The 20,447-nt window shown below is 38.2% G+C and overlaps 1 long non-coding RNA gene across 1 annotated transcript; it reads right to left on the reverse strand.

Annotated features, from left to right (window-relative positions):
* LOC114530436 lies at positions 1-618 on the reverse strand. The gene is made up of 3 exons (XR_003687766.1): positions 519-618; positions 134-323; positions 1-22 (listed from the first exon to the last, which is right to left on the reverse strand). It is a non-coding gene; the product is annotated as an uncharacterized LOC114530436 (long non-coding RNA).
* Positions 619-20,447: the final 19,829 nt, after the last annotated feature.

Below are 20,447 nucleotides of genomic sequence, written 5' to 3' on the forward strand. Positions count from 1 at the left end.
AAGCACTCTTGCAAAGTACCATCTAAAATTGACAAAAATGTACAATTACATTTCACATAATTTTCACTGATATATATTTGTTCTTACATACAAGTAATAATGGCAATACATGTAAATATTCAAATTTATTGACCTTCAATTGATTTTAAAAAGGCAATGAATTTTGTCATCACTATTTCTTCTTTAATTCTTCGCTGGTTTCCTTGGGGTGAAAATGCTGGTTTCAATGTTTTGATCACCTGTTGAACATTCACATTGCCATGTTTCATGCAAGAAAATAGATGATGAGCCATCCCTTTGTGGTTTCTGACAAAATCTAATACCTGGGAAGAAAAGGTTCTCATTTTAATTTAACATAGAGAAGCATAACTTGTTACATACTGTTCGTGGCTGACATAAGAAGCATGCTTTTCGCCTTCATTTATTGGGCTAATTAGAATTAAGTATTTGAAGTCTTAGGTGATTAACAAGTACTGCAGTAACTATAAGTTAAAAAAAAATAAAACATGTTTTCAAACCCCATAATATGAAAGGCCTTGGATAAATTGATCCAGCATGGATTTACATCTGATGATCACAAAGTACTTGGTGATTTCATTAACCAATGTTGGTATTTCATTGAGGTTAACATTTAAAGGCAGCCCAGCAATATCTAGTTTCCACTCGCATGCATTCCAACAGTTGTTGACATCCAGTTGGGTTTTTGCCTCTTGTAACTAAAATGTGAAGTGTATGTAACTTCAGGAGTGGTAAAGTATTGTGCCCAAGAATATAGACAGTATTGGGTCTATCAGTGGCATGGTACTATATTGGTAGATGTTTGTGGTTATTGGTACTGGGCATTACAATTGGGGGAGGGTGTGACCATTTCCAGAACACTGAAAACTTTTGTGAATGTCAGTTAAAATGATAAAAATATATTGGTATCAAACAGACTATCAATATCACCTACACTTTTCCATTAAAGTCAAACTTGATCCCCATTACTACCCCAATACTCAATAATAATTAGGAATACTTTCTTTTCTTATAATGCTCTTGAAAAAGGACCTGAAATTGCTGGTCAAAAAGCTATAGTGTACCAACAGCCAATGCTTGTGCTTACCTGTTTTAAAGACTTTTGTACAGTTGCATCTGGTACCTCATCAATGTTCGGAGAGGCATTGTCGAATCCACCCTGAATGTATTGGCATAAACTGGGGCTAAAAATACGTGGTAGCTCTCCTCCCTGAACAATCATTGTTGCCAGCATTCTCCCCACCACTGAAAATGCATCACTTTGCAGAGCTTTGAAATTGGGCCTAATAACATGCCCTTCTGAAGTATCTAAAATGAAATTAATTTTAAAAACATATAATAATACAGTACCAACTTGAAAGTCAAGAAAAACAAGTGGTCAATGCTGGTTGCATTTCATGTACATACTGAACAATGTACCACTTTCTTTTGACATTGCTCCAAGTAGTAAGTGGAAAAATTCACGACGAGGACCACCATGGTCAACTGCGTCTTCCTGGCCTTCAAATGTTGCAAAGGTTACTTGCAACATACCACTTCTTTTCAGGAAACTTTTTCGTATGAAATAGGGGTTTGCTGTCTCCCAGATGCTTAGTCTGCTAACCACAATACTTCGTGTACCTTGAACCATCTTTGTAGCATGTTCCTTAATCAGCAAGACAACACTCTCATCTTCAAGGCCATTTGGGTTTTCACATGCCACTGTTTCTTCCTCATCATGTCCAAGTTCAAGAATACTAGCATTTATTGCCTGTTGGACAGCACTGTTCTCATCCAAACCAACAGGTCTACAAAGATTCAATAACAAGTTATAAATTCATTAATAGACAGATTTAGATGATGCATATGTAAGAAAACATGGCAATTTTTAATGAAAATGGTGTGACCTGCCCATATCATGTGTTGGCTGTTGACATGCTATGGTATTTTCGCCTCATTTGACCTTAAGTCCACTTTGCCATAGCCCATAAGCCAAATTAATTAAGTTAAATGATCTTGCAATTATAATACCTTTAATTTCATTACAAAAAAGTGTGGTACTTACAAAAAGTCAACAACCTCATAAATCTGAATAATATCTGATTGGTCATTGGAAGATTCAAGTCCAGCAGATTCTTCAGCAGAGGTACTAGGTTGAGGCTCCTGCAACAAGGTGGTGGTGGTAGTGCAATCATCCACATAACTGTCCTCAGAATCATGTAACACCCTCTCAATCTCTTCTTCTTCCTCAGTCAACCAATTTGTTATTGGGTTCATGGTGTCATTTCCTGGTCTTTTTTCTGACACAGGACAAAGGTAGAGATATATTCTGCTATAGCTCTTGCCAAGGCCTTCTTTGTATTTTCTCAGTGTAAATTCGTCTGAGGTATCTTTCTTGCCAATTTCCCATCTTGAAATGGAAGGACATAACCACGATCTCTTGAAAACGTCCTGTCGTAATCTTCCCACTTCTTTAACGCCTTTTCTCTTACCTCATCATAACCCATGTCTTTGGACAACTTCACAGGAAATGACTTACCGCGCTTAACGTTAACGATCACTTCGTCTTTTCCTTTCGTCTCCCCCTGCCGGGCCTTTTTCTTATTTGGCTTAAAATGAGCTTGCCTTTCAGTTTCCTTCTGCTTCATGAACGCTGAAAATGACGGAGGGTTGCTACTAGATGAATCCTGTTTTCTTTTGTTGCTTTTTGCATTCACCGCGCCAGCAGTTTCTGAATTTGTAACTTCGCCTTTCTTCGTTCCGCATGACGGACAGAACGCAAAGGTATCTTGTAATGCATAGCCACAAAGGCAACAATACATTTTGGGGAGAAAACTCGCAACACACGTATGTAAATTATTTAAATTTCCGAATAAGACCTTTGACTGTAACCACTGACTGTAACGCACGTGCTTACGAGTAAGCGAAAAGATAATACAGCCACGGGGACTACTGTTGACAACAGCGTGTTCGCATAATGTCCCAGATGATCCCTAAAAGTCCCCGATGCAACATTTTGTTTTGTACTGAGAGCAATCTTTGTCGCATATCGAGTTTTGTATTCACGTTTCATACAAAATTTTGCAACGTGTTTCGAGATATTTTGTTGTGTATTTCTCAAATTTGTCGTGCACTGAAACTTTTCTACGTGAACTTTTATTTTGATTTGTGTACTGAACATTTTGTTTTGAATTGCGACTTTGGTTTGTGTGTTGCACATAGGGGCCACCGTATCGAAGCAAGACGGTGCAAGCAAAGAAGCTCAAGCCCAAATGCATAGCTTCAAGACTAGCCTTGACTTCGTAAGCGATGAATATGATACTCAAAAATGAATTTAAAAAGTTGAACTCAAGATTAACAGAAATAGCCAAGAAAGTAAACTACGTCAGCGATGCGCTTGAACAGTTGCATCAGTATAGCTATCAGTATAATATCAAAATAGTAGGTCTCCCTCAACAGGATGAAAAGGAATCAGCAAATCAAACCACTACTCTATGTGTAAACCTGTTCCAATCACTTGGAGCTGACGTTGTTTTTAACGATATTGATATCGCTCATCGTGTTCGCAGCAGAAGAGAAGACGGCAAGCCAAGCCCAATTATTTGTAAATTTGTCCGGCGCAATTCCAAAGAAAGTGTTATGAATCAACGCAGAGAAACCAATAAAACCAACCCGTCCGTCAGAATCTTCAATCACCTAACCCCAAAAAACCAACAAATCCTATTTGAAGCAAATAGATTCAAAGCTAAGAATGGCTACCCGAGTACTGCTGGACGAAGAATTCGGCTTTTACTTAAGAAAGGATATTAATTCTCGAGCTATTAGAGTAAATCAACTTCACAACCTTTTGAAATTACAGAACTCAAGTGATGTATCTTCAAGCTAAGTATAATGAAATGTTTGTCTTCTATATATACTAATAACTACTAAAGATGCATGACAATGATAAAATAGATATTCAATTGTCCAAGTCACTATTACGAGAACTGCCATTTTACAATGTTAATAATTCAGTCTTAAGCCAAGTCTTCAGCTTTAACAATAGCTTAACCGCAAACCTTCCCACTTTAAAGACCTTGATAATTATCCTAGTAGGTGTTATTTTGGCTTATTTAATTTAAACACAGCCTCTGATATAAATTTAGACGTAAATTCAAATCAACGGATTTTATTATCTCAATATTATTCACCACACAAATTCAACAGTCTTAAGAAATCACAATCAAATTGTATCACAGATGCCAGTTTCTCCATGCTACATAACAACGTAAGGAGCTTGAAACGCAACTTAGAAAATTTCCAGACTCATTTATAGCAAGAACTTGACTTCAACTTTAGTGTAATTGGAATTACTGAAACTAAAATCAGGGATGATAAATTCATTGACTTTAATCCTGAGATAATTATAAATTTGAATTTGTTCCAACACCACTAGCTTCTGGGGGTGCAGGAATGTACATCAGAAATGATCCGAGTTACACAATTCTAGAAAAAATCTCTAATAAAGCTTTTCAGGCTCTTTGGGTTGAAATTAATTTTAAGAACAAACCGAATATTATATGTGGAGTAGTGTAATAGGCAACATAATTCTCCAGAAAGCTTTCAAGCATATTTTGAAGACACTCTGGTTAACTTTAGCACTTCAGGCTCAAACAAATCTATATATGTAATGGGTGATTTCAACATAAACCTCTTCAAGGCTCAAACTTGTCAATATACTCAAAACGTTTTATTTACTCTTCAAAGTTATGCTTTGACACCAACTATTGACAAGCCTACTTGTCAGCGTGTATAACAATTCAGCAACTGAGTGTATAACAATTCAGCAACTTTAATTGATAATATTTTTGTTGATAAAATTGATAATCCAATCATAAGCCGGAATATTGTGTCACATATTAGCGATCACTTTTCCCAGTTTTGCATCGATCAACCAGACAAATGTCAAACAAAACAACAACAACGTAAAAAAATTCGAGATTTTTCTCATTTCTCAGAGCCAAATTTCAATGCTGACTTAGCACATATTAATTGGAATTCAATAATCACAAATTAAAGAGACAATATAGACAAGTTATTTATTACTTTTTACGATAAAATAAATAATTTAATAAACAAACATGCCCTACTAAAACCTATTTCTAAACGTATGATAAAGCAGTTTTCTAAACCATGGATAGCTAAAGACAAGATTAAAAACAAATTATATTATTCCGCGGACAAAAACAAGTACAAATTATATCAAAATAAAATAACAATCTTAACACGAATTAGTAAAAAATCTTACTTCCACAAATATTTCAATAACAATCTTACAAATATGAAGAAAACATGGGAGGGTATAAATAACTTGATAAAATCGCAAGAGAAAGAATCATTAAACAATCACAGCGTTAAGATGCCCAGTTAAAAAAGAAGTTACCAAGAATCCTAAAGAAATACCTGACATTTTAAACAAACATTTTTCAACCATTGGTGAGAAATTAGCTTCTAAATTACCCAATCCAAGCACACATTTCAGTCAATATCTCATTAACCACAATTATCCCAATTCATGTTTTTTCAAACCGGTTATTCATTCCAAGGTTGAATTCGAAATTACTTCCATGCCTTGTAATAAAGCAGATGGACTTTACTCATGTCCTACACGTGTCCTAAAATGCATAAAACAACAAATATTTTGGCCATTAGCAGAAATAACAATAAACCTTTCAATTCAGAAAGGAATATTTCCTTCTAAACTAAAGCATGCCAAAGTTGTTCCAATTTATAAAACTGATGATGAAACTGACCCAGGAAACTTTTGACCAATTTTGCTGCTTTCTAATTTCAACCAATTGTTCGAAAAATTAATGTATAAACGACTTAAACTATTTTTTGATAAAAATGATATTTTTTTGGAAAACAATATGGCTTTCGAGTAAAACATTCTACACAACATGCTATTATTGACATCATTAATAATATACAAAATAGTATGGACAAAAAATTGTTTTCGTGTGGCATATTTATTGACCTAAAGAAAGCATTTGATGCAGTTGACCACACAACACTTTTAAATAAATTACAACATTATGGCATTCATGGTGTTATTCATAACTGGTTTAAATCATACTTAACAGAACAAATGCAAACAACCCAAATTGAAGAAAATATATAATCAAAATAAATCATAAGATTTAGGATTCCGCATGGCTCAGTTCTTGGGCCTTTACTTTTTCTAGTTTATATAAATGATATCCACACATCGTCCAAAGTATTCAATTTCTATCTCTTTGCAGACGACACTAATATACTGTACGCTAATAAAAATGTAAAATCTTTTGAAACAGTTGTCAATAAAGAATTAATCGGAGTTGTGAATGGCTAAATGCCAGTAAATTAACTCTTAATTTTAACAAATCAAATTATGTTATTTTTCGTCCATATCAACAAAAGCTTAATTTTAAAGTCAGCATAAAAATGTTTGACTGTACAACTGTACAAATAAACTAACTGAGATTGAGTGCAAAGAATTTATAAAATTTCAGGGAGTAATTATTGACAGTACCCTTACATGGAAGTATCATATAGACAATATTGCATTTAAGATAAGTAAATCAATCGGAATAATTACACGACTTAGACATTTTGTGCCTCTCTCAACCTTACTTAGCATTTATCAATGTTTAATATTGCCATAAATAACCTATGGTGTAATTGTCTGGGGACAAGCATCAAATGTTTATTTAAATAAGATTCTTATTCTCCAAAAACGGGCTTTATGCCTGATGAATTTTAAAAGCAGCTAAGAGCATGCAATCCCACTTTTTAGTAATTTGAATATCCTTCCTTTGAATATGCTGTATTATAAAACAGTGTGTAACTTAATGTATGACGTCGCTAATAGTTTCTGCCTGTCTACAATTTCTAATTGTTTTATTCTGGAAAGTCATATGCACAGCCATAACACTAGACATTGTACAGCTAAAAATTTTTGCGTTCAATATTCAAGATTAAATAAACACAATGAATCTTGTAAAACTCGGGGCAAAAATATGGAATAATATTCTTGTCATTGTGCGTGGATTCGGAAACTTTACTAAAACAATACAACGCTTCTAACTATACTAAAACTTGAGGATAATTACGTTGATGTGCCCATAATAATAAAATTGATGGCCAAATAATGAAATTATTGTTTTGTGTGTAGTTTACCTATTTATTCTGGCTTTAATTATTTCCCGTGGGTGTAGATTAGAATTGAACTGGTTGCCTATCCATTACTTTATTAAACCGTAATCAAGCATTTATATTTTACAACTCAGGAGTGTTATGACTATCTGCCTTGATTAGCTAAGCTATTAGCGGATAGTATTATACTTTGTAAACGTCTTTCAATTTGAATACATCAATGTTCAAAAGACAACATTTCAGGTAATAATTCAACTAGAAATGTGACTTAAATATATAATGCTTTGAAGAGCTTATATAGAGCTTTGAAGGATCATAGTTTAATATTGTGTTTTGTTAAATATTTGTTGTCATGTGTCTTTTAATAAATACACAGTGATGTTGATACACAAACGGAAGGTTGTGAGGCGACTGTGACAGCTGGGGAAATTAAGCAGCCTTTACCGACAATGCCAAGTCATCTCCATTCCTACCAATGGCTAAGTAAGTTGCATACCACACAGACTTGAAATAGTTTTAATACAAAAGGGTTAAACTAAACAGGCTTTATTTTTTTCCAGTTACGACTTCGACACCTATATTTGAAGACCACACAGTCTTTTGTTAGCAGACATTTTTCAGCCTTCTCCAGCTATGTATGTTTTTTTAAAAAGTAACCTGGCGCCAGTTCCTATGCCAGCAGTTTAATCCGCTTCACATAATTACCTACTTCATGTTTACATAATCGTCCTTGTTGTGGTTACGTTAATAAAGCACACTTTATAATCGCCTCTCCTGGTAAACCCGGACTTCACTTACTATATTAATGTGGTGACAGCGGTTCACAACATATTCGCGCCTCAACAACTGGTACATTTACCATCCTCAAGCGAGAAGACCGAACTTAAAGGTTAGCTATTCTTAGTATAGCTAAAATTTTACCTTGCATTTTCTTAACAAACATGGCCGCGGTTCGCACACCAAAATAATGGCAGCTTTCCATAACTTCATACGAAACCGTAAATTGATACAACAGCTGGAGACAGAACTTAATGTACATTTTATTCCTTGACAATAGTTTCGCACCCTCACCGTGGGCTGACCGACGGCAGGGAACCCGTTCCTAGACAACTAACAGCAGCTCAGAAAAATGCTAATTTGGATTTGTTATTGGGCCAAATCGCCAATTTCTGCCCAGTTGTGTCATGAAGCTCTATCAATAAGAATTCGGTTTCCCTTAATGATATCTGGAAAAGATTCACCAACACTATGGTTTCCAGTCCTCCGGAGCTCATTTCCTCTACTTGGCCACAATCATTTGCCTGCCGAAAGAGCGCCCTGTAGATCTATTCTAACGACTTATGGCTGTCTTTGAGGACAAATTGTTGTCTGCTAACGGCGGTATCACTCATCATGGCGAGACCTTGGAGGTTGACAAAGATTTAACTCCAACCTTGGAAAATACCATTGTAGTTTTGTGGCTTCAACAGATACACCCAGGCTTACCGCTATTGGTGGAGCAAGAGTATGGTTCAGAGTTACCCAACAAGTCCCTTGCCTCTTTGAAACCTAAAATCTCCCAGGCTCTCTTACTCCCCTCCTTAATGAGCTTTGAAGTAGTCAAGGAGACTAGAGCAATGCGCATCGGCAGCTCAGGTCCACGCCAGTTTACCCGTAACTCAGCTAGTTCGCAATGCAGACAGTTCCGTTCATGCATCCTATGCAAGACAGCCAGCCCCCTCATTCAACTCACAACCTCATGGAGTGTCGCTTTCTACCATAACACAACCGACGACCTTGGGCCCGTTCCCGTCTTTTAAGAGACGACACTGATGAGTCCACCCCTGAAGACAATGAGTCCTTTGACCCTAGTCATGACGTTGTTGCTAGTATTGTTCATGTCGATAACCCCACTGTTCACCCTGTCAGTATCATCCAGTCACCTGTTCTTCACACCTTTTACCATCAATGCCCTTTCCAGGTTACCTTAGACACAGGCCACATCTAATATGGTTCGTGCATCCTCTGCCACCACCTATGGCCTTCCAGTTACCCCTGCTTCTCAGATGGCACGACAGGCTGACGGCATTACTCCTATGGAGGTTGTTGGCGAAGTCCACTGCTCTCTTTTCCGGGGTTCATCTACCTTCGAACTCGATGCACTTGTTGTGCGACACCTCGATGTTGAGATCTTGGCTGGTAATCCTTTCTTGGCCACCAATGATATTGCTATTCAACCAGCCAAGCGGGAAATTGTAGTTGGTGGTACAGAGGTCATGCGTTATGGTCCCACATCAACGTCTCCCCATTCTACTGCCAGACGTACCCAATCCTTCTTGCTCTGTAATCCACAACTGACATTGGTCTTACCCGATGCTTACCTTCAGTTAAGCATGCCACTGGAGTCTGAGCCTGATGCATTGTGGGCCTTAGAGTCTAGGCTTGACAGCCCATCTAACCTCCCTCGCAAACCTGAAGCTGCTTGGCCTCATCCGCAAGATATCCTCTCAGTCGACCATACCATACGCATTACTAACACCACCTCATCCCCAGTCTTAGTCAAGAGAGGCAAGCAGTTGTGCCAAGTCCGACATGTCATACCCACCCCTATCGCCGACCCCTTCTGTCCTTTGTCCCTCCCCTCCACACTGTAAAGCAACCCCACCCCCTGTTCCCAATAAACCGTTTTCCAGCACAGTCCTTATTAATCCAGATTCCTCTCTGCCTCTGAAGGTTCGCGTCCAATTCAGGGAGCTTAACACCTTGAGTTTGACGATGTATTCAAAGCTTCCATCTCCAAGTCTAATGGCGCCGGTGGCAAGATTGAAGCTGCATTCAGCCCAACCCTCCCTCGCAAACGCCGTCTTTCCCAGTACAACCACAGTACCATAGAAGCATTACAGGCAAAGTTTGATGAGCTGAAAGATGAAGGTGTGTTTGCTAAACCCGAACAGGTTAATGTTCATGTGGAGTATCTCAACACTTCCTTCCTCGTCAAAAAACCAAATGGCGGAACGCGTCTCATAACATCTTTTGGCGAGGTTGCCCAGTACAGTAAACCACAGCCTTCCTTAATGCCTAACGTCGACAATGTTTTACGGTCCATTGGCCAGTGGAAGTTCATCATCTGCACGGACTTGTTAAAGTTGTTCTATCAGACCCCACTGGCTGCATCCCCCATGAATTATTGTGGTGTTGTTACTCCTTACAAAGGTATCCGTGTGTACACCCAATCTGCCATGGGCATGCCTGGCTCGGAGACGTGTTTGGAAGAGCTGATTCAGGAAGGCTGCGTTGCCAAGATCATAGACAATCTGTACATCGGTGGTAACACTTCTAGCGAAGTCCTTTCCCATTGGCACTGTGTCCTTATCCTGCTTAGGAAGAACAACCTTCATCTCTCTGCCTCCAAAACCTTCATCTGCCCAAGGAAAGCTGTAGTGTTGGGTTGGATTTGGTCCAACGGTACCTTACAGGTTAGCCTGCACAAGCTCTCTGCCCTATTCTCAGTTACCCCTTCTCCTACTGTGCAGGGTCTTCGATCATTTATCGGCTCCTACAAGGTACTCAGCCGCGTACTTCCAAAATACGCTTTTCTACTCTACCCTCTTGAGCAGGCCACAACCGGGAAAGAGTCTCGGGACCGGATCTTCTGGTCTGATGAGTTACACCTTGCTTTCAAGACTGCACAGCAGGCGCTAGGTAACCACAAGACGATTACCCTCCCCCAGCCCCACAATGCGCTTTGGATCGTCAGCAATCAAACATTTCGCCCCATACATCACCCAGTCTGCTCACACCACACAGGTTCCTACCAACAGCAAACCTAGTGTTCAGGCCTACAACAAACTCAATCAGGGTGAATTTTCCTCAAGCTCCAGAGTAACTACATTGTTGTCAACAGTTAGTCGCTACCACGTCCATGGTCGCCACATCGCCGGAGTGGAAAACCTCCCATCTGACTTTGCCAGCCGAAATCAATCCTATGTCATCTATCGTCCCTATAAGAAGGTCAACATGGGAGCAAAAAGCCCCTTACTGGTGTACCGAAGACTGGGGTCTGGATCCCAATTGACTCGCTCGGATCTCCCTCTTGAAACATTTTTGACACTGCCGTGTTTCGCTTACAATGCATGCGTAACCCCTAACATAAAGGGGTATAGTAAGACAGGCACCGCGCCCCAGTTGATAAGGGGGTATAGTAAGACTGGCACCATGCCCCAGTTGTTGTTATTAAGTAGTTTATTTCTAATTATGTTGTCATATGTAAGCGTTAGTTGCATACCAGCTCATGGACGAGGGGAAACTCGCCACGCCAGTCCCTATGCCAGCGGTTTTATCCACTTCACATAGTTACCTACTTCATGTTTACATATTCGTCCTTGTTGTGGTTATGTTAATAAAGTAGCTTTATAATCGCCTCTCCTGGTAAACCCGGACTTCACTTACTATATTGGCGTTGCTTTCTATTACTGTGAATAAATTTTTTTCTTTTCTTCAACAGCCCAATCTTCTATCCTGGTGAATTTGCATGGCCACCAAGAAAAAAAACACACTTCAAACCAGGGTAAACTGCCTCCCGTAACATCTTCACAGAACTAATAGCAGACACAGTGTTCTGACAATGAGAGAAAAAAGCAATAAAATAATTTTTTTACTGCTCGTTCCACTCATAGTCATTCTCAAGCTTTTCTAGTGGCCCTTAACTCCAGTAAACCACTGATTTGCTACTAACAAAAGTAATCTCTAAACAATGGCTAGCAAATCAGATGCTTTGTGTAGATAAGTTTCAACTTGCAATCACACATACTGATACTGCACAGTGACCAAACTGCAAGTGAGTCTGAAGGGAGTGATAATGATGAGCAACTAGATGAGTTTGAAAAAATATGAGAAAATCTACAAAATATGAGAATTATTTCTAAAGACAAAATTCCAAAATAAAAGGGCCTTTTTGAAACTTGTAGTTAATCTTTTATAATCAGGAAGTTTGATTCAACAATCCCCAATTCAAACCAACAATTCCCTTTAGATAATTACAACTATGTACATAGCTTTATTATGATAACCGTTTCAAATAGGCATGATGATCTGGAGAAAACATCAATTGAAAGGAAGGTATATGATCTCAATGTTTGAAGGGGTAGAGGATATAGAAGGTGAAGGTCTGACCCTGAGGATATGTCCTAGGGCCCTAGCAAATGACACCAAAGTTGATGTGATACTGTCCATCAGATCTAGGAAAAGTGGAATATTGTATATTGCATCAGCAACAAAAGTGCTTGAGCTTTTGTATCGCCTGCAGGTGACCAATCACTTAAATTTAAGGGATAAGTATTGTGGTGTCATGCTGGGCACTTTGGTGGATGGTGGGACTTGTGGTGGTCTATGATCTGCAAATTTATTGTTGGCATCAGCAATTGCCCTATCTGGACACTCATTTACAAAAGCTGACTTCAAAATCATGAACATAAAGTTCATCTCCAAAATATTGTATAAACAGTACCAAAGCCTTTATATTGCCCCTACAGTCGATGATTTTTGAAAGAGTATGAAGGGGGAAGGGTGGTGTAAGTCTAGTCTCAAACTCTTAGAAAAGAGAGATTGAATACTGAAACACTTACAAGAGGTAGGTTGACACAAAAATCAAAGCATTTTTACCAAATAAACCAACAAGCGATAATGAGCTTTCATCTCCATCCAAGTATATTAGCTTGGACGACAACAAAATGCCTTCGCAATCTTCTATCCCACATGCTACTAGTACTCCTGTTAAACAAGTTATAAAAGCTGTCCCTTCCAGTTCAATCAAACAGTCATGAAATATTGAAGAAACAGGAGCTGTAAATAATGCATATGTGGAGGTATATAAAGCTTCTTTCTATTTATATTTTCTTCATTATCCAATTGTACATTTTGAAAGGCATTTATTACAGTTTCATTCACTGCTGGTGATTAGGGTGCATATAAGAAGGCACCCTGCAACTACAGCAACATATTATTTTTTTTAGATTGTAGTCTCATGGCCTTCCCAAATAAGACAACGTAAACTATGGAGCCACTTGGCCGTGCACTTGTTCGAGGGGCATGGAAAGATATTGCTACAGCTGCATATTGTGTAAAGGAACTTAGATCAGAACTTGCCAAATGTATGTTGAAAACAGTTGTCAAACATTGTTTCAACAAGAACTGCTACTAAGAAAATGGAAGGTCAATGACATTTGTAGCCTATCATTCATAATATTTGTCATGAACTGAAGGATTGCACTCCACTATTGTACTCAATCCTATGATGACCATAGCCACTCTTCATAGCAGGAAGAAGTTAAGGAAATTGGTATTCAAGTATTGCTTTGGTGGCTAGTATTCTTTTGAAGCAAAGATGTTGTATGGTGAATAGTGTACAACTTACTGTGATGATTACAATGAAGTACTGTGGTTTTCAGGTATTTTCTGTGTTTATCAGTCCCATGTCAATAACTGAGAATGTGAAATGCATTTTAAAATGTCAGTAATTATTTTTGGTTTCTTTTCAGGTCAGATGAACGGTTAATGAAGAGGTCAGTTCAACCTTCACCTACCAGGGACAAGGAAACTACCACGCCAAACATGTCACACTGTACCCAACTTCATGTGAAGATAACGAATCACAACCAAAAACAAAACAGTTTGAAAGTATTCCTCCATACAGTCCTGATGCAGTAAACAACCTTGATCAATGCACATTGTCACCTGGATGTAAATATGTCATAGATAATCAAACAATCGCTAAAATTTTGAAAAATTTGACAAAAACCGTTTGCCTGTCGGCAACTTTAAAATTATGCAAATTTTCAGTTGAATCAAACTGTTCAAGAATTGTTTTGAAATGTTTGAGGATCGATTGGGCATAAAATATTTATTTTAGCTATTAATTAAAACCAGACGGCTGATATTTTAGCTGATAGTTTGGCTGCTAATCTAGATAAAAAGCTACCAATTTGCTTGCTAGTAAAAAATTCTTGAGGTGGTGTTGCAAGGCCGAATAGTGTAGGTACATCTTGATGCAGGCTTCTTCGGGACAGGAAAAAATGTTGACTTCGACTGCTTCCTCTTGTGTTTCTTGCTTTGGTACACTTTGTTTACAACTACGAAAACGGATAACCTTAACACCAGGAATGCCTCCAGATGACTGCATTGCGGCAACTATGTCATCTCCAGTTTCGATGTTGTTGCTGGTGTTTAAGAAGATCTTCATGTGAGACTTAATAGTTGCCGCTTTTCTGTCACATGAACCCTTCCCCCTTGCAGGTCTGAAAGGTCCATGCAACGACAGAGACACCAACATCCTTTCCAATCATACTCACTGCTACGATACTTGAACAGCAATGGTAACAAACCTGCATTGTCCTGCCCGTAGTACACGATTTCTAGTTTAGGAAGCTCCACTTTTAGCTTTTAGAAAGTATTGTGCAGTTGTCTTGTTTACAAGATTGGAATATGTGGATGAACGTCATGGAATGGATTTCACCATTTTCTGGTTTGTACATTGCCACAGTTATACGCCACGACAGTAAAACCCCAGTAGTAAAACCTTCAAATCTATAGTCAAAGTATAATAAAAGTATTGTGCTTGCCATTTAGTAAACTATTAACAATCCAAGACCTGAGAAGGCATCGTATCGCCAGCGTTGCGATATTTTGGTTTAGAATTTCCACCAAATTTGCAGTATTATATTGAAAGAACCATTACCAGGTCAGCCCTTCTGTTTTATCACGACAATAAAAAAATCATTTTTAATCTTTCTTTTTAAAAATATTGATAGCAAAAGAAACAGATATAAAGAGAGAAGACACTTGCCCTTTCCCTTCCCCCACATCCATAAACCACTGATGTAATTTGTTTGTATTGGCAATTTTTCCTTACTCAGCAAAGTCATGCTTGCCATTGAAGAGATCATTGCACTGTCTTCTGCTGAATTTTTCTGTCTCATCGAAGGCTCTTTGTCAGCCTTCATGCTATGTAAACCTTTTTCTACAGCTTGGGCAAATACTTACACGAAAAAAGATGACCTGTTTAATTTCCTCTTGAAAACTCTCAATCAAATAACTTGAGAGGCTTAGGAGCTTTTGACCATTAGAATAATGATGGGATGTGTGTCAAAAAGCAAAGGAAAATCAAGGAGAGAAAAAGAAATTGGTACAAGGTAAAAAGAGACTGAAAATAGTTAAATCAAACACTCAAAAGAATCCTATATCCAAAGAGAAAATGTCCTACCCCTCTCCCCCCAATCACTTTTTCAATGGTTATCCCTTACAATCTATCAAGCTTAGTGAAAGAGACCACAAGCCTTGCAAATAGATGCGATAAATGCCGCGGCTCTGGATTCAAGCCCACTTAGTTGTTACGAGAAGGGAGGAATCAAGATTATGCTAAGAACAGCTGCAAAGTTTGGGGCACGCTATGGAGAAAATATTGATCTCGCACAGCACATCGTTGACAGAACGAATCTCACCCGAAATTATCTGCCGAAACGTCATGAGGAGGTTCGCGCGGACATTCTTGCGTCTTTTAACGGAGAACCCTTCTGCACAACTACTGACCTGTGGAAGGAAAAATACACAGGAAGAAATTACATGTCTGTCACGGTACATCAAATCGATACTAACTGGAAAAACCTAAGTAGCTTTATTTGGTCCACAAACGAATACAACTTCGAAGACCATACTGCAGCTAGCATTTCCCGATGCTATTTAGAAAATGTACCCAACGCTCCTTTTAGACTTGCCGTTACAGACAACACTAACACTATGCCAGCTGCGTTTCGCTTTCTGGACAGTGACGATCAAGTTGGATGTATTTCTCACATAAGCTTGTTGGTTGCCAAAGCGTGCGTAACTTCAGATGATGCAGCCGAAGTAAAAGCGATTATAGCTGCAGCTAAGAAGTTAGTACAGCATGTTAAACGGGCAGACCTTCAAAATAAATTAAGTACGACACTAAAGCAGACTATAGCAACACAATTTTATACTTACCGAGAAATGATTGGGTCCATCATCACAGGATGGGATGAACTTGAGAACTTGCTTGACTCAAGAAATGAACTTAATTATCTTGAAGATATTAACAACATTCTAATTCAAACTTCGCGTGTTCTGAAACCCCTACACGACTGCGGGCTAGAGCTCGAGAAAGATAAGCAACCTACACTTCATAGGGTACGTTACTGGGAAGCAAAACTGCAAGCAGCTTTCTCTGAAAACGACCAGGATATTGGCAGCAATTAAAAAGATGAAAGACGTTGGTAGGAAAGCCTTGATGACCAAGCTCAGCAGTCGCATTTGCTTGTACCACGACGTAGCTTCTGCGTTGGATCCAAGAATGGAAGAACATGCAGACGAAAGCATTCAGCTTAAGATATGCGAGAAAATCGAACATCTTCATGAACGTATCAGCGGCCGTGTGTCTGATGTGACTGAGAACGAAACCAATAAGGTGCGGAGACTGAGGTAACTGCATGAGCATTGTACAGCATTATTCTTAGGCTTAGAATCAATCAAAATTTATAGTGTTCTTAATTCTTACTCTTTCTTCAGGTAGAAGAAATCGAACCCGCACCTTCAAAAAAGAAGAAAAAGAATCCCTGTGACAAGATCGAAGAACCCGAGTTTCGTTTCTATAAGAAAAAGCAGCAAGTCTCTTTGATTGTTGATGAGTTTCAAAGATTTTGTAGAAACGACTTCGACCTTAAACCATATGAAAAAGACGGCGACCTCGATATCCTAAAGTTCTGGAGAGATCATGCCAGAATTTATTCAAAGTTAGCGGTGGTTGCCAGGTTTATCTTGGCTTGCCCAGCAAGTAGCGCACCCTCAGAGCGGAGCTTTTCGCAGGCGGGATGGACAATCAATGTTAGACGTACACGCCTGTCTCCGCGAAATGTAAATGCACTTTTGTACATTCGTAGTTACATGACAGGAACTGCATGGAAAGCGTTTGAATCGAGTGAGCCGAGTGACGGAGCTGACGAAGAAGTTTGAACTTTGAAGTTAAGGGAGTAGCTTTCGATTAAATTAAAAGTTACATATATCAAGTAGCAGATTCTGTTTGTTGACTGTTTTCAACGTTCATATTACACACTAATGTTTGGTTTATATTTGTAAGTTGTTTCCGTAAGGTTTCACTTTTTACTTGTACTGATTCCATATAATTTTAATTGAGATTTTGTACTCTCAACGTTGTCATATTCTTTTACAAATTGACAAAATTTTGAATGACTTTTATCCATTCGGATTAGATCAGAATAATCAGATTCTTTTATATTTACATTTTTTCAGTTGGATCGAATCGACACGCGACTTTTTAGCATCGGATCCGATCGGATTTAGTAATATAATGTTTTCGGATAGGATCGGATTTGATTTTCAGTTTTTCACTTTGGATCGGATCAGATTAAATATAATCTTTTAGGATCGGATCGGATTTTCGGTTTTCCACTTCGGATCGAGTTGGATTCGGATTTTGGAATTAGATAAACCCTCGGATTTAAAGATGCCAATCAGATCCGACGCACACCTCTAATTCCAAACGTCTTGAGACACCTACAAGAATACATACCAAAGACAGATGAGGAAGGAAAAACAGTTTTCATGAAGCAGGTGTGGTAAAGGATCAACTGACAATACAACAGGCAGTGAACAGCGAATTGTCTGTATCCAATGGGTTTACTGCAGAGAAACGAATGGAGGGCATGCACTGTTAAACGGCTGACTGGCATACAGAGCTTAAATATCTGTCTGTAAATACAGCTGATCAAGTGTCAAATTGTTTCGAATACATGTTTAAAGTGGTCTTGTACTCGTGAAAAAGTCACATTTTCAAAACAAAAAATTGAATCTTTTTCACATTCTTATCCAAGTATGTATAATTTCAAAAAATCTTTGATATTTCATAATTATTTAAAAATGTTGGTCTGTCACATTTGATGCTTTTGTCTATTTTGGCAGTTGTTATACCACATTTGATGCTTGTGTATTTAGGCAGTTGTTATACCACATTTGATGCTTTGTCTATTTAGACAGTTGTTATACCACATTTGATGCTAAGTTGTTTGAATTTGATGCCACGCTGCTCCTTGGTTTTATTGGAACTTATCTACATCTCATCGCAGCGACCGTGGTTTCTCTTAAGGTTCTCACACATAATATTCGTAAAGAAATGTTTAGTCATATTACGTTCTATTCTCCATTCACTCATAAGCTTTCGCTAGAATATTTCGACCTCATTTTGTCTAAAACTCGTTTTGCGAGTCAGTTATTTTTTCTTAGTCCTTGTCTTCGTTTTAAAGTCATTCCTAATGAGTTTAAATCGACTTTTACACTCCATTTTTAATTTGTCGTCTCACCTTGTCATGAAAGCTTGTTATGAGCACAGTCATCGTTTGATGCGTTTTTCCATTGATGCTTTAGTTAAACATATTCAACATTTAGATTCTAATTTGTCTGTCGCTAGATCCAATTTTCTTTCAGCTTACCCTGTTGTTTTACAGCAGGACATCATGCATTTCATTCGGTCGTTGAATTCTAGACTTTATTCACAACATCTCACAGCAAATAAAGCCTCGAAACTGAACTCATTGTTAGGCTCCCGTCCCTTTTCGACTGTTAATCACACCAAGTCCTGTTGATCCCACCAATTTGGTTGTCACAATTCCTCCTAATTTTCCCCTTTCTGATTCTGAGAGATCTGTCCTTGCGAAAGATCTCAAATTTGTTCCCAACCCCGGGTCTTATGACTTTTATACGTCCAAAGCTGACACTGAATATTTTTTTTGCCGGTGCATTTTCATGATCAGACCTCCGTCTCCACCAAAGACGTATTTGAGACTAGTAATCCTAAAAAATCCTCCTGGTCTCCCCCAGAAGGTACCTTTGGGTCCCTAGATCTTTTCATTAGACAATGTCAACACGAAAAAGATCAAAAGGCCATCAAACCTCACCCATTTGGAATTTGAGGCCCTCAAATCTCTTCGTGGTCGCACTGACATTGTCATCAAACCTGCTGATAAGGGGGTGCCTTGGTTGTCTGGAGGGCTAATTTATACCGTGATGAAGCCCACAGACAACTTGGCGACACCTCTTTTTATCAATGGGTTGATGAGGACTTGACATCACATCACCAATCCATTGTTCGATCCACTGTTCATCAACTGGTCTCCAGTGGAATATCTGCCCCCGTTATTATTGATATTCCGGCACCCCTGCAGAAGTGACGCTTGTCATATAATAATTAACGTAAACTATGTAGAGTTTATTGATTCCATGTTCTTGTTAATGTATTACTAAAAGTTAACCTGGTTACCAAGTCCTTATGTAAAAAAAATTACTTTGCGACATTTTTGAAGTATTGCTAACCTCATATTATAAAACCCCATGACACATCTGGGCCCGGTTGTGTCAAGGCCGAATAACGCTATCTGCCCTCTACGAATATAAATCATACACTTAATAAAAGAAACAGCAGTTAATAACTAATATAAGATTTAATCCAGGTTATACTGAACAACGGACACTAACGACTGATTTTTAATCCTGAAGACTCGTTAATTGTAGGAATAATAGAAACGCTTCTACCTCTTTTCTTGGAAAAGTGAGTCCTAGATCATCGGTCATTGTCTCAAAATACTCCAAATAAACATCCTTGGCTGGTTCCTCTACCTCACAATGAACTTTCATTTAATCAATTTGCCTGCTATTTAGTTCCATCAAACAATCAATTTTTCCAAAGTTTTCCGGCAAATAATACAAAATGTCTGGCACTCCTGCAGCAGTGACATGTGTAGATCTACGAATATAATGGCTATTTCAATGGTTTCTCACTTTGATTTATCTAAATCACTTTGAATAAGATGTGCAAAGCCAAACCATAAACATTTCATGTGTAAATCATTCCCAAGATTAAGAATATTTGACTCAACCATGTTTTTAAAAAAGTCCATCCACCAACTTGTTCGATGACGTCTTAGGAAAGACCACCAACCTTCGATCCTTTGGTTGGAATTAGAGAAATGGTTGGAAATTGATCTGTTCAAGTTGAACGGAAATGGCATTGCATAGCCATTAGTATTTTCTGACTGTATCTGCAAATGCATCCATGTATGGGGAACCCATATGGTTTCAATTTATCATACCCTAGTGGAAATAATTAAGTCAAAATGTAAACTGCTGTTAATGAAAACCACATAGTTTATTTTATAACATAATGATAGAAACATTTTTAATTTACCCATATGTGCAAAATGAGTCATAAAAGAGAATAA

Source organism: Dendronephthya gigantea, unplaced genomic scaffold (genome assembly GCF_004324835.1).
Source record: "Dendronephthya gigantea isolate DGI-Jeju-01 unplaced genomic scaffold, DenGig_1.0 000062F, whole genome shotgun sequence".
Classification (NCBI taxonomy): domain Eukaryota; kingdom Metazoa; phylum Cnidaria; class Anthozoa; order Malacalcyonacea; family Nephtheidae; genus Dendronephthya; species Dendronephthya gigantea.